The 12209-nt window shown below is 49.9% G+C and overlaps 1 non-coding gene across 1 annotated transcript; it reads left to right on the forward strand.

Annotated features, from left to right (window-relative positions):
• The first annotated feature begins 11010 nt into the window (after positions 1–11010).
• trnam-cau (transfer RNA methionine (anticodon CAU)) lies at positions 11011–11082 on the forward strand. Its single transcript has one exon. It is a non-coding gene; the product is annotated as a tRNA-Met (tRNA).
• Positions 11083–12209: the final 1127 nt, after the last annotated feature.

The raw sequence follows: 12209 nt of genomic DNA on the forward strand, positions 1-12209 counted from the left end.
CGTAGAGGTCTGCGTGGACTTCTCCTGTTCTCTGTATCCTATGTTGAGGAGGGCAATGCTTGTCACTGGCCACTCGGGTGTCAGAGAAAAGTTTCGAAACAAAATGGTTGAATTATCTGCCAGTGGAGAGAGCCCGGTTCCCGGGGACGGGACAAACAGCAGCAGGGAGACTGAATGAGAAGCAGCTGTTCGGGAAACTCTTTGCCGTTTGCAATTCTCAGAGCAATCTCAAATGTATTTCATACTGAGCAAGTCTCAGGTCGCGCAAGCGGTGTGGGGGGTTAGTAGCATTCCGCCCCTCTGGCTCGTTGGTCTAGGCGTATGATTCTCGCTTTGGGTCCTTTACTGTACCGAGTTGCGAGAGATCCCGGACGAGCCCGCGTTTTTTAACTTGACTTGTGCAAAACTGCCTGATTAATTTTCTCAAAAAACGCCTTCGTGAAACGAGGTTGGGCTGTTTGGAGTACGAATGAGGTAGAAAACAGGGAAGTGAAATGGTTGGAGATAGTGTTCAACAGGTTGACGTGAGTGGTGCTGTGTTTGAGGAATGTCAACAATCAAGGGAGATTGGAAAATTGGAACAGCTCTCCTCGGAGAACCGAACTTTTCCAAGTCATGAGGGACCTAGAAACAGAAAATAATGTTGTGAAAATGCTCCCACACCTGAAAGGATCCTCAACGATTCGGCAGAATTTTAAAGTCACGAGGAAAAGAAGTAAAAGTGACATTAGGAAGAACGTTTACGTACAGGGAGTGGTTAGGGTTAGTAAGTCCCTGTCTGACACTGACAAAGAGGAAGATTCAATGGACACAAAAGGGAATTCGGTGGTCACGTTCAGATGTGCAGATTTACGCTGAGAAGGCGAGAGAATGAAACGAATAGAGACACACGTTTACTTAAGTGTAGAACCAGCAAAGCGAAGGTGGGCCGCATGGCCACCGTCGGCGCTGTGACACATGTTGTGATTCAGTGTGAAATCACAGTTCGACCAACAGAATGTGGGAATTTAGAAATAAGTTTATATTTACACAGCCTCCATACGTCCGCGAAACAGCATATTACACGACAGCAGTGGAGGTCTTTGACATCAGGCTCGAACGTGCCTGCCGTGTGCCAGACGGAAACCTGAAGTGTTCTGTGGAAGGGGCGCCGCGTGTGGCAGCAGAGTGGCGCAGCGGGAGCGTGCTGGGCCCATAACCCAGAGGTCGATGGATCGAAACCATCCTCTGCTATTATTCAATGTCTCCTCGAGCTGCTTTCCTTAAGATCGGTGCTCTCTTCTGCAAGCTGCCTTTGCATCGATTTACCAAAATGTCGGATATCGATGCACTCGCCAAATCAGGTGGCATGGTTTTAGAGGTCTCAGTGGTATTCTGGTCTTCGCCGGTTTCCTCTTGAACCGAATCGCAAACCCAGTTCTCTGCGATGCCAATCAGCTGGTAAAGTTGAAACACATGACTTGTGGTTTCGTCCATTCCTTGCAGTAATTCGCCACCCTGGTTCAGACGAGAATGACAAGCATGTCAGAAACCGCATCACGACTCAGACATCGTCCCCTCCTATTCGGACGGATACCACCGATTGTGAATAACCTCAGAGAGAGATACAAGAGACAGACAGTCGCCGTGGACGCGATGGGCTGAACGGCTTCTGTCTGCGCGAGAATGATGCTACGTCTTTATGCCGTCCCACTGCCTGTCTCTGGGACAGAGAGGCTGAGGGGGCAAAACTGGTTCATTTTTAACCGTCCCTTCCGTGTTGGACTGCCTGCAGTCCCTCAGCTCAGGGCCGTGGGGATGACTCTCAGTGAGTGAAGGTTTCACTCGGATTCTCTTCATCTGGGACACTTGGGGCTCAGATGTTAACTGCTGCGCGGTCGCAGCAAAGAAAGCAATGCCCACTTTGCAATAGACTTTCCGTAAGATTGCTGCGTGAAGACGATTTCTGAACACCAAGAAGGCTGCACAACAATGTGAATTTACCTGAGCGAAGAGTCCTCGGTGTCCATTTCTTTCTGTCCTGCCAGCACAGCATCTTTCTATCTCTCCGATAACAGACCCTTGGAGAAAGTTCACAATCAAAGTTGTTCATGTTCCCCGCATTAATGTAACTGACACCTCTCACCCCAAGGGTTTCAGAGAGAGAGAGAGAGAGAGAGCAGAAGAGCGAATGGACTCTACCCGCACCCCACCCTACACCCCGTCCCACCCCGCAGAACAACGTGCAAGTAGAAATGAAATGGTTTAATTATCCACCAGTGGAGGTAGTCCAGTTCCTGGGGATGAGACAAATATCAGCGCCCCGGGGACAGAATGACAAGCAGATGTTCTGGAAACGCTTTGCTGCTTGCGATTGTTGGAGCAATGTGGAATGTACTTCACACTGAGCAAGTTTCAGCTGGCTCAGAGTCTCCGATGTACATTGCTGTGTTTGCCGCCAGCTCAGAGAGAGAACAATAGGAAGGACGTAGGAGTGAATAACGATCCGCGTGAGAGGGCGAATAACTGTTAATGGAGACTGTTAGCGGCTAACAATACGTAGTGTGTCATAGCAGACGAGGTGATAACAAGGAGTCGTTTGTGTGGTCGGGGTCAAGGACATGGGGGAGTTCAGGCCCTAAAGTTATGGAACTCGATATTGAAGACCGGAGGGCTGTAAGGTCTCCAAGTGGAAAATGAGGTGTTGTTCTTTCATCTGGAGCGAGAACACTGCTGCAAGCCTGAGACAGAGATGTTGGCCAGGGCACAGGGTGATGTGTTAAAGTGGCAGGCAACCGCAAGGTCAGGGCCTTTTTTTCCGCGGGCAGAACCGGGATGTTCTGCGAAGCAGTCACCCAGTTTATGCTTCATGCTACATTGGGGAAATGAGACTGTGAGCAGCGAATGCAGTGGACTAGGTTGTGGCAAAAGTGCTGCTTCACCTGGCAGGTATGTTAGAGCCCTTGGATATTCAGGAGGGAGCAGGTAAATGGGCAGGTGTTACACATTCGGCGGTTGCAGGGGAAAGTGCCTTGGCACTATGGGAGGTGGGTGTGGGGTGTTGCGAGTGAAGGAAGAGTGGAACCGAGGTGGAACCCCTGGCACAACGGGTGCGTGTTGGGACCATAACCCAGCTGAGAAAGCATTCTCTCCTATTCACTCAATGTCGTCTTTAGCAGCTTTCCGGTATAACAGCGCTCTGTTCTGCACCTCGCCTTCTCATCTGGTGCCGAAAAAAGCTTGGACATAAATATTTCCCAGTGATATACTGGCCCAATGTGCACAGTCGCGTTGATACACTCGTAGAGGTCTGCGTGGACTTCTCCTGTTCTCTGTATCCTATGTTGAGGAGGGCAATGCTTGTCACTGGCCACTCGGGTGTCAGAGAAAAGTTTCGAAACAAAATGGTTGAATTATCTGCCAGTGGAGAGAGCCCGGTTCCCGGGGACGGGACAAACAGCAGCAGGGAGACTGAATGAGAAGCAGCTGTTCGGGAAACTCTTTGCCGTTTGCAATTCTCAGAGCAATCTCAAATGTATTTCATACTGAGCAAGTCTCAGGTCGCGCAAGCGGTGTGGGGGGTTAGTAGCATTCCGCCCCTCTGGCTCGTTGGTCTAGGCGTATGATTCTCGCTTTGGGTCCTTTACTGTACCGAGTTGCGAGAGATCCCGGACGAGCCCGCGTTTTTTAACTTGACTTGTGCAAAACTGCCTGATTAATTTTCTCAAAAAACGCCTTCGTGAAACGAGGTTGGGCTGTTTGGAGTACGAATGAGGTAGAAAACAGGGAAGTGAAATGGTTGGAGATAGTGTTCAACAGGTTGACGTGAGTGGTGCTGTGTTTGAGGAATGTCAACAATCAAGGGAGATTGGAAAATTGGAACAGCTCTCCTCGGAGAACCGAACTTTTCCAAGTCATGAGGGACCTAGAAACAGAAAATAATGTTGTGAAAATGCTCCCACACCTGAAAGGATCCTCAACGATTCGGCAGAATTTTAAAGTCACGAGGAAAGGAAGTAAAAGTGACATTAGGAAGAACGTTTACGTACAGGGAGTGGTTAGGGTTAGTAAGTCCCTGTCTGACACTGACAAAGAGGAAGATTCAATGGACACAAAAGGGAATTCGGTGGTCACGTTCAGATGTGCAGATTTACGCTGAGAAGGCGAGAGAATGAAACGAATAGAGACACACGTTTACTTAAGTGTAGAACCAGCAAAGCGAAGGTGGGCCGCATGGCCACCGTCTGCGCTGTGACACATGTTGTGATTCAGTGTGAAATCACAGTTCGACCAACAGAATGTGGGAATTTAGAAATAAGTTTATATTTACACAGCCTCCATACGTCCGCGAAACAGCATATTACACGACAGCAGTGGAGGTCTTTGACATCAGGCTCGAACGTGCCTGCCGTGTGCCAGACGGAAACCTGAAGTGTTCTGTGGAAGGGGCGCTGCGTGTGGCAGCAGAGTGGCGCAGCGGGAGCGTGCTGGGCCCATAACCCAGAGGTCGATGGATCGAAACCATCCTCTGCTATTATTCAATGTCTCCTCGAGCTGCTTTCCTTAAGATCGGTGCTCTCTTCTGCAAGCTGCCTTTGCATCGATTTACCAAAATGTCGGATATCGATGCACTCGCCAAATCAGGTGGCATGGTTTTAGAGGTCTCAGTGGTATTCTGGTCTTCGCCGGTTTCCTCTTGAACCGAATCGCAAACCCAGTTCTCTGCGATGCCAATCAGCTGGTAAAGTTGAAACACATGCCTTGTGGTTTCGTCCATTCCTTGCAGTAATTCGCCACCCTGGTTCAGACGAGAATGACAAGCATGTCAGAAACCGCATCACGACTCAGACATCGTCCCCTCCTATTAGGACGGATACCACCGATTGTGAATAACCTCAGAGAGAGATACAAGAGACAGACAGTCGCCGTGGACGCGATGGGCTGAACGGCTTCTGTCTGCGCGAGAATGATGCTACGTCTTTATGCCGTCCCACTGCCTGTCTCTGGGACAGAGAGGCTGAGGGGGCAAAACTGGTTCATTTTTAACCGTCCCTTCCGTGTTGGACTGCCTGCAGTCCCTCAGCTCAGGGCCGTGGGGATGACTCTCAGTGAGTGAAGGTTTCACTCGGATTCTCTTCATCTGGGACACTTGGGGCTCAGATGTTAACTGCTGCGCGGTCGCAGCAAAGAAAGCAATGCCCACTTTGCAATAGACTTTCCGTAAGATTGCTGCGTGAAGACGATTTCTGAACACCAAGAAGGCTGCACAACAATGTGAATTTACCTGAGCGAAGAGTCCTCGGTGTCCATTTCTTTCTGTCCTGCCAGCACAGCATCTTTCTATCTCTCCGATAACAGACCCTTGGAGAAAGTTCACAATCAAAGTTGTTCATGTTCCCCGCATTAATGTAACTGACACCTCTCACCCCAAGGGTTTCAGAGAGAGAGAGAGAGAGAGAGCAGAAGAGCGAATGGACTCTACCCGCACCCCACCCTACACCCCGTCCCACCCCGCAGAACAACGTGCAAGTAGAAATGAAATGGTTTAATTATCCACCAGTGGAGGTAGTCCAGTTCCTGGGGATGAGACAAATATCAGCGCCCCGGGGACAGAATGACAAGCAGATGTTCTGGAAACGCTTTGCTGCTTGCGATTGTTGGAGCAATGTGGAATGTACTTCACACTGAGCAAGTTTCAGCTGGCTCAGAGTCTCCGATGTACATTGCTGTGTTTGCCGCCAGCTCAGAGAGAGAACAATAGGAAGGACGTAGGAGTGAATAACGATCCGCGTGAGAGGGCGAATAACTGTTAATGGAGACTGTTAGCGGCTAACAATACGTAGTGTGTCATAGCAGACGAGGTGATAACAAGGAGTCGTTTGTGTGGTCGGGGTCAAGGACATGGGGGAGTTCAGGCCCTAAAGTTATGGAACTCGATATTGAAGACCGGAGGGCTGTAAGGTCTCCAAGTGGAAAATGAGGTGTTGTTCTTTCATCTGGAGCGAGAACACTGCTGCAAGCCTGAGACAGAGATGTTGGCCAGGGCACAGGGTGATGTGTTAAAGTGGCAGGCAACCGCAAGGTCAGGGCCTTTTTTTCCGCGGGCAGAACCGGGATGTTCTGCGAAGCAGTCACCCAGTTTATGCTTCATGCTACATTGGGGAAATGAGACTGTGAGCAGCGAATGCAGTGGACTAGGTTGTGGCAAAAGTGCTGCTTCACCTGGCAGGTATGTTAGAGCCCTTGGATATTCAGGAGGGAGCAGGTAAATGGGCAGGTGTTACACATTCGGCGGTTGCAGGGGAAAGTGCCTTGGCACTATGGGAGGTGGGTGTGGGGTGTTGCGAGTGAAGGAAGAGTGGAACCGAGGTGGAACCCCTGGCACAACGGGTGCGTGTTGGGACCATAACCCAGCTGAGAAAGCATTCTCTCCTATTCACTCAATGTCGTCTTTAGCAGCTTTCCGGTATAACAGCGCTCTGTTCTGCACCTCGCCTTCTCATCTGGTGCCGAAAAAAGCTTGGACATAAATATTTCCCAGTGATATACTGGCCCAATGTGCACAGTCGCGTTGATACACTCGTAGAGGTCTGCGTGGACTTCTCCTGTTCTCTGTATCCTATGTTGAGGAGGGCAATGCTTGTCACTGGCCACTCGGGTGTCAGAGAAAAGTTTCGAAACAAAATGGTTGAATTATCTGCCAGTGGAGAGAGCCCGGTTCCCGGGGACGGGACAAACAGCAGCAGGGAGACTGAATGAGAAGCAGCTGTTCGGGAAACTCTTTGCCGTTTGCAATTCTCAGAGCAATCTCAAATGTATTTCATACTGAGCAAGTCTCAGGTCGCGCAAGCGGTGTGGGGGGTTAGTAGCATTCCGCCCCTCTGGCTCGTTGGTCTAGGCGTATGATTCTCGCTTTGGGTCCTTTACTGTACCGAGTTGCGAGAGATCCCGGACGAGCCCGCGTTTTTTAACTTGACTTGTGCAAAACTGCCTGATTAATTTTCTCAAAAAACGCCTTCGTGAAACGAGGTTGGGCTGTTTGGAGTACGAATGAGGTAGAAAACAGGGAAGTGAAATGGTTGGAGATAGTGTTCAACAGGTTGACGTGAGTGGTGCTGTGTTTGAGGAATGTCAACAATCAAGGGAGATTGGAAAATTGGAACAGCTCTCCTCGGAGAACCGAACTTTTCCAAGTCATGAGGGACCTAGAAACAGAAAATAATGTTGTGAAAATGCTCCCACACCTGAAAGGATCCTCAACGATTCGGCAGAATTTTAAAGTCACGAGGAAAAGAAGTAAAAGTGACATTAGGAAGAACGTTTACGTACAGGGAGTGGTTAGGGTTAGTAAGTCCCTGTCTGACACTGACAAAGAGGAAGATTCAATGGACACAAAAGGGAATTCGGTGGTCACGTTCAGATGTGCAGATTTACGCTGAGAAGGCGAGAGAATGAAACGAATAGAGACACACGTTTACTTAAGTGTAGAACCAGCAAAGCGAAGGTGGGCCGCATGGCCACCGTCTGCGCTGTGACACATGTTGTGATTCAGTGTGAAATCACAGTTCGACCAACAGAATGTGGGAATTTAGAAATAAGTTTATATTTACACAGCCTCCATACGTCCGCGAAACAGCATATTACACGACAGCAGTGGAGGTCTTTGACATCAGGCTCGAACGTGCCTGCCGTGTGCCAGACGGAAACCTGAAGTGTTCTGTGGAAGGGGCGCTGCGTGTGGCAGCAGAGTGGCGCAGCGGGAGCGTGCTGGGCCCATAACCCAGAGGTCGATGGATCGAAACCATCCTCTGCTATTATTCAATGTCTCCTCGAGCTGCTTTCCTTAAGATCGGTGCTCTCTTCTGCAAGCTGCCTTTGCATCGATTTACCAAAATGTCGGATATCGATGCACTCGCCAAATCAGGTGGCATGGTTTTAGAGGTCTCAGTGGTATTCTGGTCTTCGCCGGTTTCCTCTTGAACCGAATCGCAAACCCAGTTCTCTGCGATGCCAATCAGCTGGTAAAGTTGAAACACATGCCTTGTGGTTTCGTCCATTCCTTGCAGTAATTCGCCACCCTGGTTCAGACGAGAATGACAAGCATGTCAGAAACCGCATCACGACTCAGACATCGTCCCCTCCTATTAGGACGGATACCACCGATTGTGAATAACCTCAGAGGGAGATACAAGAGACAGACAGTCGCCGTGGACGCGATGGGCTGAACGGCTTCTGTCTGCGCGAGAATGATGCTACGTCTTTATGCCGTCCCACTGCCTGTCTCTGGGACAGAGAGGCTGAGGGGGCAAAACTGGTTCATTTTTAACCGTCCCTTCCGTGTTGGACTGCCTGCAGTCCCTCAGCTCAGGGCCGTGGGGATGACTCTCAGTGAGTGAAGGTTTCACTCGGATTCTCTTCATCTGGGACACTTGGGGCTCAGATGTTAACTGCTGCGCGGTCGCAGCAAAGAAAGCAATGCCCACTTTGCAATAGACTTTCCGTAAGATTGCTGCGTGAAGACGATTTCTGAACACCAAGAAGGCTGCACAACAATGTGAATTTACCTGAGCGAAGAGTCCTCGGTGTCCATTTCTTTCTGTCCTGCCAGCACAGCATCTTTCTATCTCTCCGATAACAGACCCTTGGAGAAAGTTCACAATCAAAGTTGTTCATGTTCCCCGCATTAATGTAACTGACACCTCTCACCCCAAGGGTTTCAGAGAGAGAGAGAGAGAGCAGAAGAGCGAATGGACTCTACCCGCACCCCACCCTACACCCCGTCCCACCCCGCAGAACAACGTGCAAGTAGAAATGAAATGGTTTAATTATCCACCAGTGGAGGTAGTCCAGTTCCTGGGGATGAGACAAATATCAGCGCCCCGGGGACAGAATGACAAGCAGATGTTCTGGAAACGCTTTGCTGCTTGCGATTGTTGGAGCAATGTGGAATGTACTTCACACTGAGCAAGTTTCAGCTGGCTCAGAGTCTCCGATGTACATTGCTGTGTTTGCCGCCAGCTCAGAGAGAGAACAATAGGAAGGACGTAGGAGTGAATAACGATCCGCGTGAGAGGGCGAATAACTGTTAATGGAGACTGTTAGCGGCTAACAATACGTAGTGTGTCATAGCAGACGAGGTGATAACAAGGAGTCGTTTGTGTGGTAGGGGTCAAGGACATGGGGGAGTTCAGGCCCTAAAGTTATGGAACTCGATATTGAAGACCGGAGGGCTGTAAGGTCTCCAAGTGGAAAATGAGGTGTTGTTCTTTCATCTGGAGCGAGAACACTGCTGCAAGCCTGAGACAGAGATGTTGGCCAGGGCACAGGGTGATGTGTTAAAGTGGCAGGCAACCGCAAGGTCAGGGCCTTTTTTTCCGCGGGCAGAACCGGGATGTTCTGCGAAGCAGTCACCCAGTTTATGCTTCATGCTACATTGGGGAAATGAGACTGTGAGCAGCGAATGCAGTGGACTAGGTTGTGGCAAAAGTGCTGCTTCACCTGACAGGTATGTTTGAGCCCTTGGATATTCAGGAGGGAGCAGGTAAATGGGCAGGTGTTACACATTCGGCGGTTGCAGGGGAAAGTGCCTTGGCACTATGGGAGGTGGGTGTGGGGTGTTGCGAGTGAAGGAAGAGTGGAACCGAGGTGGAACCCCTGGCACAACGGGTGCGTGTTGGGACCATAACCCAGCTGAGAAAGCATTCTCTCCTATTCACTCAATGTCGTCTTTAGCAGCTTTCCGGTATAACAGCGCTCTGTTCTGCACCTCGCCTTCTCATCTGGTGCCGAAAAAAGCTTGGACATAAATATTTCCCAGTGATATACTGGCCCAATGTGCACAGTCGCGTTGATACACTCGTAGAGGTCTGCGTGGACTTCTCCTGTTCTCTGTATCCTATGTTGAGGAGGGCAATGCTTGTCACTGGCCACTCGGGTGTCAGAGAAAAGTTTCGAAACAAAATGGTTGAATTATCTGCCAGTGGAGAGAGCCCGGTTCCCGGGGACGGGACAAACAGCAGCAGGGAGACTGAATGAGAAGCAGCTGTTCGGGAAACTCTTTGCCGTTTGCAATTCTCAGAGCAATCTCAAATGTATTTCATACTGAGCAAGTCTCAGGTCGCGCAAGCGGTGTGGGGGGTTAGTAGCATTCCGCCCCTCTGGCTCGTTGGTCTAGGCGTATGATTCTCGCTTTGGGTCCTTTACTGTACCGAGTTGCGAGAGGTCCCGGGTTCAAATCCCGGACGAGCCCGCGTTTTTTAACTTGACTTGTGCAAAACTGCCTGATTAATTTTCTCAAAAAACGCCTTCGTGAAACGAGGTTGGGCTGTTTGGAGTACGAATGAGGTAGAAAACAGGGAAGTGAAATGGTTGGAGATAGTGTTCAACAGGTTGACGTGAGTGGTGCTGTGTTTGAGGAATGTCAACAATCAAGGGAGATTGGAAAATTGGAACAGCTCTCCTCGGAGAACCGAACTTTTCCAAGTCATGAGGGACCTAGAAACAGAAAATAATGTTGTGAAAATGCTCCCACACCTGAAAGGATCCTCAACGATTCGGCAGAATTTTAAAGTCACGAGGAAAAGAAGTAAAAGTGACATTAGGAAGAACGTTTACGTACAGGGAGTGGTTAGGGTTAGTAAGTCCCTGTCTGACACTGACAAAGAGGAAGATTCAATGGACACAAAAGGGAATTCGGTGGTCACGTTCAGATGTGCAGATTTACGCTGAGAAGGCGAGAGAATGAAACGAATAGAGACACACGTTTACTTAAGTGTAGAACCAGCAGAGCGAAGGTGGGCCGCATGGCCACCGTCTGCGCTGTGACACATGTTGTGATTCAGTGTGAAATCACAGTTCGACCAACAGAATGTGGGAATTTAGAAATAAGTTTATATTTACACAGCCTCCATACGTCCGCGAAACAGCATATTACACGACAGCAGTGGAGGTCTTTGACATCAGGCTCGAACGTGCCTGCCGTGTGCCAGACGGAAACCTGAAGTGTTCTGTGGAAGGGGCGCCGCGTGTGGCAGCAGAGTGGCGCAGCGGTAGCGTGCTGGGCCCATAACCCAGAGGTCGATGGATCGAAACCATCCTCTGCTATTATTCAATGTCTCCTCGAGCTGCTTTCCTTAAGATCGGTGCTCTCTTCTGCAAGCTGCCTTTGCATCGATTTACCAAAATGTCGGATATCGATGCACTCGCCAAATCAGGTGGCATGGTTTTAGAGGTCTCAGTGGTATTCTGGTCTTCGCCGGTTTCCTCTTGAACCGAATCGCAAACCCAGTTCTCTGCGATGCCAATCAGCTGGTAAAGTTGAAACACATGCCTTGTGGTTTCGTCCATTCCTTGCTGTAATTCGCCACCCTGGTTCAGACGAGAATGACAAGCATGTCAGAAACCGCATCACGACTCAGACATCGTCCCCTCCTATTAGGACGGATACCACCGATTGTGAATAACCTCAGAGAGAGAGACAAGTGACAGACAGTCGCCGTGGACGCGATGGGCTGAACGGCTTCTGTCTGCGCGAGAATGATGCTACGTCTTTATGCCGTCCCACTGCCTGTCTCTGGGACAGAGAGGCTGAGGGGGCAAAACTGGTTCATTTTTAACCGTCCCTTCCGTGTTGGACTGCCTGCAGTCCCTCAGCTCAGGGCCGTGGGGATGACTCTCAGTGAGTGAAGGTTTCACTCGGATTCTCTTCATCTGGGACACTTGGGGCTCAGATGTTAACTGCTGCGCGGTCGCAGCAAAGAAAGCAATGCCCACTTTGCAATAGACTTTCCGTAAGATTGCTGCGTGAAGACGATTTCTGAACACCAAGAAGGCTGCACAACAATGTGAATTTACCTGAGCGAAGAGTCCTCGGTGTCCATTTCTTTCTGTCCTGCCAGCACAGCATCTTTCTATCTCTCCGATAACAGACCCTTGGAGAAAGTTCACAATCAAAGTTGTTCATGTTCCCCGCATTAATGTAACTGACACCTCTCACCCCAAGGGTTTCAGAGAGAGAGAGAGAGAGAGAGAGAGCAGAAGAGCGAATGGACTCTACCCGCACCCCACCCTACACCCCGTCCCACCCCGCAGAACAACGTGCAAGTAGAAATGAAATGGTTTAATTATCCACCAGTGGAGGTAGTCCAGTTCCTGGGGATGAGACAAATATCAGCGCCCCGGGGACAGAATGACAAGCAGATGTTCTGGAAACGCTTTGCTGCTTGCGATTG

Source organism: Chiloscyllium plagiosum, unplaced genomic scaffold (genome assembly GCF_037043375.1).
Source record: "Chiloscyllium plagiosum isolate Xiang-an unplaced genomic scaffold, Cpla_swu_hap1 HiC_scaffold_27, whole genome shotgun sequence".
In the NCBI taxonomy this organism is placed as follows: domain Eukaryota; kingdom Metazoa; phylum Chordata; class Chondrichthyes; order Orectolobiformes; family Hemiscylliidae; genus Chiloscyllium; species Chiloscyllium plagiosum.